We start from the raw sequence: 10,192 nt of genomic DNA, 5'->3' as shown, positions 1-10,192 counted from the left end.
AAGGAACGTCACTTTATACTGCCCCTTGTGATAGCAACCTTTATTATGCAGTCTGTCGATTTTATTTCTTTACCATCACAAGATCGTACAAAGCTTATTTTCCCTTACAATAAAAGATCATACATATTTAGGAGCAATTTTATTGCTTTATGCACTGATGACAACTTACTTTGAGGATCTTATTCAATCCATAAGTAGATATAGTGGACTCTCATGGCATGAAACTGGGTTTAAGGGTTGTGGATGCACAAGTAGTAAGATGAGGAGCGAACCTTGAGACGAGGGTCGATCCGTTGTTGGCCTGATCTTTCACAGCACAAACCTCCATCGCAGCAAGAACAAGTCGCGGGTTTACGAAGATGTTCGCAAATCCCACGAAAACAACACGCCAACCCCTTAATCCGAAGGAATAACGTGGACGAACCGTATAGGCCCAGCCAGTACAGATTTTGACAAGAATTCTCTAAACTCGATAATGGCCGACGGCCAAAACACACGCGGTGTCTAATTCATCTCAAAATAACCTAACCTATTACATGACGCATAGCTTGGCTTTATAGTAGCAGCCGATCCTTCTAACTTGACCCGCAAGAATAAATTCAACTTTTGATCTATCTCTAACTCACGGCTGAAATAACATAAATAAAAATACTAGATAGTAACGCGCCTCATAATTAGACCAAACACAGCTAACCCAAATACTTGGTGCGTCATGTGCAACATGACTTGATTGGGTGGCCCTCAGCCAGACACGTACAAGGACAGGAAGTCCCATGGTGCACCCCTCCTGATATGTGATAACTTGTTCTCTTCCGGCGGACTTGACCGTCAAAAATAATAGCAGGTTAAGATTCTTTTAATCCCAACAAAGCAATGCTCCTTCGAATCAACATGATCTGGTGGACGTGGCCTTCCAAAGCAATAACAAATATTTCCTTGTGTACGTGGTCTTCTAAAGCAATAGCAAATATTTCCTTCTTTACTTTTCCCATCTGAAATAAGATTTAACTCTAGCGGCCTCGGCAACTCAAACGAATCCATCTTATCTCCTATTTTAATGGAGTTCCAAACAGACCCGAATCTGATGTATATAGTACTGAATCAGTTAATTCTTTGAACAAGTACTTGTACGTGCATGTGTTAGTACCATATGCATGCGCCTCCTTGTCCATGCCAAACATGCGATAACAAGCACGCATGTATTCAAATCTTATTTCATTATGCACAAAAACAATTTCTTGAACAAGTGCAACGCCATTACGACTGGAGCTAGGACTGGCCGTATCATCCTCCCCTTCTTCAAGCGAAACTGTCCTCGGTTTCATGTCAATGTCTTCGGCAACATCTCTAGCTTCAGGCTGAACGTGTGACGAAAAAATACCAGCAGCTTCTGCATCCTTTGCTTCTTCTTGCTCCTTACTTTTTCGCAGTCGTTCTTTTCTCCAAGTCTTGAACGACTTCTTCTCCATGACCATGAGAATATATTTTGTATCATGTACGACAGTGTAGGTGTTGGCAAGATAGTCGTGTGTAGCATTATTTTTCTTGTACCATGGCTTTCCCAACAGCATATGACACGAATCCATCGGTACCGGAATAATGTCGCACAAAACTTCACAAGAAAATTTTCCCACTGAAAACAGTACCGTAGTTTGGTGCGTGATGTCAAGCTTATCATAGCACCTCCTCAGCGAGTACGGCCGTGGATGTGGCGTCGTTGATAGCTCCAGCTTCTCCACCATGTCGATGCCGACCGCGTTGATCAAACTCTCGTGGTCATTCGTCGTGGCGCAAACTTTCTGTCCCACTTTACTATAGGTGTGAAAAAGTTCAGCGCCATATCCTTTCTCCTCCAGCAAAAAGTCACTGGATAGCCTCCAATAGCTCCTTGGTGACGGCGCGCCGACCATCTCCTCCAAAGTGCCATGAGAAACGCCGGTCTCTGATACCACTTGATGAGGAGCGAACCTCGAGACAAGGGTCGATCCGTTGTTGGTCCAATCTTTCACGGCACAAACCTCCATCGCAGCAAGAACAAGTCGCGGGTTTACGAAGATGTTCGCAAATCCCACGGAAACAACAAGCCAACCCCTCAATCCGAAGAAATAACGTGGACGAACCGTATAGGCTCAGCTTGTAATCCCCTACGCATTGCGTCGCAGGAACTCACATGCCAGTAGAGATTTTGACAAGAATTCTCTAAACTCGATAATGGCCGATGGCCGAAACACACGCGGTGTCTAATTCATCTCAAAATAACCTAACCTATTACATGACGCACAGCTTGGCTTTATAGTAGCAGCCGATCCTTCTAACTTGACTCGCAAGAATAAATTCAACTTTTGATCTATCTCTAACTCACAGCTGAAATAACATAAATAAAAATACTAGATAGTAACGCGCCTTATAATTAGACCGAACACAGCTAACCCAAATACTTAGTGCGTCATGTGCAACATGACTTGATTGGGTGGCCCCCAGCCAGACACGTACAAGGACAGGAAGTCCCATGGTGCACCCCTCCTGATATGTGATAACTTATTGTCTTCCGGCGGCCTTGACCGTGAGAAATAATAGCAGGTTAAGATTCTTTTAATCCCAACAAAGCAGTGCTCCTTCGAATCAACATGATCTGGTGGACGTGGCCTTCCAAAGCAATAACAAATATTTCCTTGTGTACGTGGTCTTCTAAAGCAATAGCAAATATTTCCTTCTTTACTTTTCCCATCCGAAATAAGATTTAACTTTGGCGGCCTCGGCAACTCAAACGAATCCATCTTATCTCATATTTTAATGGAGTTCCAAACAAGACCCGAATCTGATGTATATAGTACTGAATCAGTTAATTCTTTGAACAAGTACTTGTACGTGCATGTGTTAGTACCATATGCATGCGCCTCCTTGTCCATGCCAAACATGCGATAACAAGCACGCATGTATTCAAATCTTATTTCATTATGCGCAAAAACAATTTCTTGAACAAGTGCAACGCCATTACGACTGGAGCTAGAACTGGCCGTATCATAGTATCTCTACTTGGTGCAGATTTTTGGCTAGCAAAGATGTTGAGCAAGCACCACATGCTTGAGGATGTATGACAATATAACTTCTATGTGAATATAAGCAAACATAACTCAGTACGTTGTCTTCCTTGTCCAACATCAACAATTTAACATAGAATATTTGATGGGGGCACACAATCATAAAAGATGTCCAAGATAGTGTATTTATATGTGAATCTTCTCTTCCCTTATTAATCTTTCATGAATTGCATCATTGACCAATACTATGTTTGTTAACTTCCAACAAATTTTTCCACTTATACTTTTCTTTATGTAAAGTCATTACTTCCCATGGGATAATCTTTTCATTATTTTCATTGCTAAGATTAACACATAAAAGTAAAGAAGCAAAACTCAAACTACTCTTTATTATATAACTCTCAACTCGGTTACATAGATGGATAGATCACAAAACTAGCACTCGAAAATAGATCATACTAAACTTTTATTTTTCCAAATCACGAAATAACTAAAGATCGAACTAAGATAGGTAAAGAAAATATAAGTGATGGTGGTACAATACTGGGGCACCTCCCCCAAGCTTGGCACAAGCCTAGGGTGGTGCCCATACCCGTGTACTCAAGTTTCTTTCTTTGGGGATGGTGGTGATGATGATGAGGTAGGCTTGTCCTTCAGCTTCAATAAGTACTCCAGATTTCTATTGATATTCCGAAGAGCACAATTTTGCACCTCCAACAGAATAACTTCATGAGTGAGAGATGTATTCTGAGCACAAATTGTTTCAAAAACCCTTAAGGTATCAATTTCATATGGAGAGAGATGATCATAGAGGGGTTGCGGAATATCTCCCTTCTTTGTGGTCTCTTCCATAGGCATGGCTTGATCTCCCTCTTGAGTCTGGCTTCCCACGACCTCTTCAACTTTGTCCTCCTTGCCGATGTCCTCCTCTCCTGATGACCACTCATAATATACTTTAATGTATGGGTGTTTGCCTGGCGAAGGTTGCACGATCTGGTGCTTGGTGCGGATCCTTCAGGGAGCCATGGGAGTTCAGACCTGTCAGAAAATAGCACAAAACAAAGATAGAGGAGATTTCTGCGATACGATGGTCAAAACATCCGGGAATATATATATAAAGAATTTTTACCTTGCAAAACAAATATTCCAGAAGAAAATGGAGTCAAGAAGGCACACGAGGGGCCCACAAGGTACCTGGGCGCGCCCAGGTGCCTTGTGACCTCCTTGTGGGTCCTCTCGGGTGTTTCTTATTTTTGTATTTTTTTTCTAATATTCCAAAATAGACAGAAAGTATTTTTATGGAATTTTTGGAGTTAATTTACTTATCGTATCACATACCTACCCGTTTTTAGGTTTTTGGAGTACTCCGGAAGGTCTCTCTTATGTGTTCCTCCAGTGTCATAGTTTGAATAATGTTAGTTTCAAACTAATAGGTGTACCTGAGATATAATGTTCAATTCTTTGTCCATTGACGACCCTCAGATTAGTCCCCTCAGAGTTTAGATCTTGATAGTTCCAGAACGATAAACTTCTTCGATGATATACAGTCCTTACCATTTAGAGAGAAGTTTTCGGTGAACATACTCACCCACTTTGAATTCCCATTTTTGAATTCTTTTACCATGCCATCTTTTGACATTTTATTTAAACAACTTGGCATTTTCATAACCTCGGGTTCTCCACTCATCTGACGAGCTAATATCGAATAACCTCTTTTCCCCGGCAAGTTGGAAATCATAGTTAAGTTCTTTAATTGCCCAATATGCTTTATGTTCTAACTCAAGAGGTAAATGATATGCTTTTCCATAAACCGTTTTATATGGAAACATACCCCTAGGTTTCTTATAAGCAGTTCTATAAGCCCATAATGCATCATCAAGTTTCTTATACCAATTCTTTCTAGATCTATTAATGATCTTTTGCAAAATCAATTTGATTTCTCTATTACTCAATTCAACTTGACCACTAGACTGAGGATGATAAGGAGATGCAATTCTATGGTTAACATCATATTTAGCAAGGAGTTTACGGAAAGCACCATGAATGAAATGTGAACCACCATCAGTCACTAAATATCTTGGGACTCCAAACCTCGGGAAAATAATTTCTTTAAGCATTTTAATAGAAGTGTTGTGATCAACACTACTAGTTGGAATAGCTTCTACCCACTTAGTAACGTAATCAACAACTAAAATATGTGTATACCCATTAGAGGAAGGAAATGTCCCATATAATCAAATCCCCAAACATCAAATGGTTCAATAACAAGTGAGTAATTCATAGGCATTTCTTGACGTCTACCAATATTACCAATTCTTTGACATTCATCACAAGAAAGGACAAACTTACGTGCATCCTTGAAGAGAGTAGGCCAATAAAAACCAGATTGTAATACCTTATGTGCGGTTCTATCTCCAGCATGGTGTCCTCCGTATGCCTCAGAATGACACTTCCGTAGGATTTGTTCATGTTCATGCTCAGGTACACAACATCTAATAATATCATCTACTCCTTCTTTATAAAGATATGGGTCATCCCAAAAGTAGTGTCTTAAATCAAAGAAGAACTTTTTCTTTTGTTGGTATGTGAAACTAGGTGGTATATATTTAGCAACAATGTAATTAGCATAGTCTGCATACCAAGGAGTATTACGAGAAGCATTTATAATAGCTAATTGTTCATCAGGAAAACTATCATCAATAGGTAGTGGGTCATCAAGAACATATTCCATTCTAGACAAATTATCAGCTACAGGATTCTCATCTCACTTTCTATCAATAATATGCAAGTCAAATTCTTGTAGCAAAAGGACCCACCTAATCAACCTAGGTTTAGCATCTTTCTTTTCCATAAGGTATTTAATAGCAGCATGATCTGTGTGAACAATTACTTTAGAATAAACTATATCAGATATGAATTTATCACACGCAAACACAACTGCTAGAAAAAATCTTTCTCAGTAGTAGCATAATTTCTTTGAGCAATGTCAAGAGTTTTACTAGCATAATGGATGACATTCAATTTCTTATCAAGTCTTTGTCCTAGAACAACACCAATAGCATAATCACTAGCATCACACATAATTTCAAATGGTAGGTTCCAATCAGGTGGTTGAATAATGGGTGCAGAGATTAAGGCTTTCTTAAGTATTCAAAGGCTTCTACGCAATCATCATCAAAAACAAATGGAACATCTTTTTGCAAGAGATTAGTAAGAGGCCTAGAAATTTTAGAGAAATCTTTAATGAATCTCCTATAGAAACCAGCATGACCAAGGAAACTTCTTATACCTTTAATATCTTTAGGACATGGCATTTTCTCAATTGCATCAACTTTAGCTTTATCAACTTCAATACCTCATTCAGAAATTTATGCCCAAGTACTATACCTTCGTTCACCATAAAGTGGCACTTCTCCCATTTCAAGACAATATTAGTTTCTTCACATCTCTGCAAAACATGATCGAGGTTTCTTAAGCAATCATCAAAAGAAGTCCCGTAAACGAAAAAAGCATCCATGAAAACCTCAACAATCTTTTCACAAAAATCAAAGAATATAACAGTCATACATCTGTGAAAAGTAGCAGGTGCATTTCATAAACCAAAAGGCATACATCTATAAGCATAAGTTCCGAAAGGGCAAGTAAAAGTAGTATTCTCTTGTTCTTCTTTTGACACAGGTATTTGAGAGACACCAGAATATCCATCAAGGAAACAATAGTTTGTATGCTTAGATAATCTTTCTAACATTTGATCAATAAAAGGCAAGGGGTAATGATCTTTCCTAGTAGCTTTGTTTAATTTCCTGAAATCAATTACCATCCTGCATAATCAAAGGGTGCAAACAACAGAAGGGATAAACATATCAAGCAATTCATAATAGCATGATATGGTATAGCCCTCGGCAATGGGAACGTCTCCATTGTACTCCGAGGACTTCATGAAGTTTTCTCCAGAATCGTTGATGTGGTGACAATTTTGAAAAATACCGTTGTGGCACTGATTTTGTTCTCCTACGCCTCATGAAGCTCCGGGTCCTCCGCCTAACCTGTAGGTTATCTCTACATCTGTTACATTAAGGTGGCAATCCCGTGGCTCCAGCCATCATGCCGTGATGCGCATGCCACTTATTTTACAACACATAACCATCTCATACATAAACTCATTATCATGACAAAGGCTATACCACATCATATGCAACACTGCAAAACTAAGTTAGAGGTCCTCTAATCAGTTTGGCAAATTTTAATTACATGGCTTCTAGGGTTTTCGGATAACACTAGCTACATGTGTACACCATCAATGCGATAATTCTTGTTGCTAGATTAACTTCCGGGATGTGTGAAAGAAGAGACTTAATTAAAAATAGCGTCCCCCACACAAAACTTCATCAAATACACGTGACCCCCTACAAGATCGTTCATCTTCATCGCCCTCTTGTGTACATGACGACTCACTATTCTTGACTATGATGAAGCCCAAGGAACTGTTAGCGAATCGTCGACAGTCAGAGTCGGTTGATTGTCAGAACCTTGTGGAAGTGACATCACGCTGTCAATGAACTGAACCGAAACAACACTCACGGGAAGCATAGCAAGAACATCAAACCCTCACATCCACATGTGGTCTCGATCAAAACCTGCATCTACTCATAAAAACCGGTCATAATGCCACTGTTGGGAAACGTAGTAGAAAACAAAAAAATTGCCGTATGATCACACAAGAACAATATGAAGATGAGTATAGGGTTTGATCAACGATCTTTACCTACTCTGGAGTGCAGCAAAAGTAGAAGAGTCGGTGTAGATCGTACTTGGAGTCCCTCGAACGATTATTCGAATGGAAGATCGAAAGCACGACCTCTCTACTTTGTTGCAAGCGTACGGTCTTCACGATCCAGCAGCGCTTCGCCGTCCAGAGCTAATCGTTGCTGGAGAATTAGAAGGAGGATATTATAACCACACTGGGATTCTAATTATGAAGATTAGAGGAACTAGGTCTAGCTCTAATTAGTCAACAAGGACCAACTAAAACTGGAACTAGATGAACTAGAGGAGGCTCCAAAACTTGTATGGCCCAAAGGATAAAATCCTCTAGTATATATACGTTTGATGGGAGAGGAGGGGCAGCACACAGGTAGGGAAGGACTTAGGGGAAGAGGAAACCCTTCCCTACTCCAATTTGGCCTCCCCTTATGGAGGGGGGGGGCGACACCTCCACTTGGGCCCTTGTGGCCCAAGTTGCCATCCACCACTTGGCCTTTTAAGGCCCATTGATATTAAATTAAATTAAAACCCTTCTAACAATTACTACAGCCTTTTATATATAATTTACCATCTCCGAAAACATTTTCCACCTATATATTATTTATTAGTAATACCCGGTATTGCCCAATAAACTTCGAAACCCTTCCGGTGACCCCGAAACGCTTCTGGTTCCTCTCCAAACTATTCCGAATATTAATGAAACAATTCCACAAATAAATCATCGATACTCTCGTCCAACTAAAACTCGACAGATATTGATTACCTTAACCTTGTGACCCGGTAGGTTCAGTAAATCATAGACATGAACAAAACCCCTTCGTTCAATGACCGATAGCGGAACCGTGGACGTCCATATCGATCCCTATGATTACACGAATGACATTCAAGTGAAACTTTGCTATTTCATTGCTTCGTGATACTTTACGAAACCCAAGGTGTCCCGGTATCCTCCTGAGTCATGCACATGCTCATTATACCGTTCTTCTTGTTGCCGGATTCATTCTTCTTTCTCGCTGAAGTGTTCTGGCATCCCCATGACGTAGTCACCTGTGTCTGGCCAGACGATGATGGATGCCGTCATACCGAGAGGGCCCTAAGAATATCTCTCCATCGTCGGAGGAGCAAATCCCACTCTTGAGCTATCTAGTCCCTTGTCAAACTTTTTGATGAACCTATAAGTTATCGTTATGATCACCATGCTACAGATGACGTTCGAGCAACCCGAGAGTCCACCGTACAATAGGAAGTGATTGCGATACTATCATGGTCTGAGGAACTAAAACACATGCTAACACTCTGTGTTATAATAGTTGGTTTCAGATGATATTATATCAAAGTATAACAAACAAGTTTGAGTCGATTCAATATGATCGTTCTTCTAACGTCATACTCTCAATGTTGTTTTAGGACTATCATTACACTTAACAATATCCTAAGATACGGAAAACAGGATCACCAACAACACTTGAGCTAGTCTTAGAGGCAAGAGTAGGAACCTATATTTTATCGTTTATCATTCCACACGTGGATACGAGTTTTCCACTAAATGACATATTCCAGGATCATAGCAATTATAGCATGAAATATAAACTCTTAATTATGAAAATGGAAATATGATAATACAATATTGTTGCCTCACGGCATATTTCCAACACTGCGGAGCCTCTGTCTCATCAAAGACCACATCGTCTAGATCCCCCTCATGAAGACCCAATTCCGTCATGATCTTTTCTACATCTGTCGCCGATGCTAATCCTAAAGATCCACCCGTCGCCATATCTTGAACCCTAGTCTGATTTTGAGAAATAGATCGGACGTTGAGAGGAAGCCTAGATCCTCCTGTCATCGAAGGGAGACGATCATAGCCGGGTAGCATGGACCACCCCTTTGTTGGCCCTAATCATAGCAACCCCAGCGACGAGCGAAGGCAGGGGAAACACGAGCTCAACAGTGGTGATAGATCGCCTCCAAGAGAAAGACAACCCTAGCGAGAGGCAAAGTAGCGCCTGGGGGTGACCGAGTGGTCCAGCCCATTAAGTGATCGCAGCACTATGGCGACCCGGTCGAGCTACCGAGTGCCCACTTTTTTCCTGTTCAGATTTCTAACCATTTTTTTGTTATTCGGTGGGTTTTTTCATCCGGTTCAAACAAAAATGAAAACATTAATTATTTCAAGAACTGAATATTTTGAAGTGATTTGTTTACAAATGTTGATAATTTTTTTGGAGGGAGGGGGAACTTGAACAATTTTTGAAATGTTTATGATTTTTTTTGAAAATAGGAACATTTTTCATAAAATGCAAATATTTTTCAAACTAACATGAACATTGTTGAAAAGAACATGAACATTTTTAAAACGTTTGTGAACAAATATTTTGGAAAGCCTA

This window comes from Aegilops tauschii, chromosome 2 (genome assembly GCF_002575655.3).
Source record: "Aegilops tauschii subsp. strangulata cultivar AL8/78 chromosome 2, Aet v6.0, whole genome shotgun sequence".
In the NCBI taxonomy this organism is placed as follows: domain Eukaryota; kingdom Viridiplantae; phylum Streptophyta; class Magnoliopsida; order Poales; family Poaceae; genus Aegilops; species Aegilops tauschii.
Note: the sequence above shows the minus strand (reverse complement) of the source record.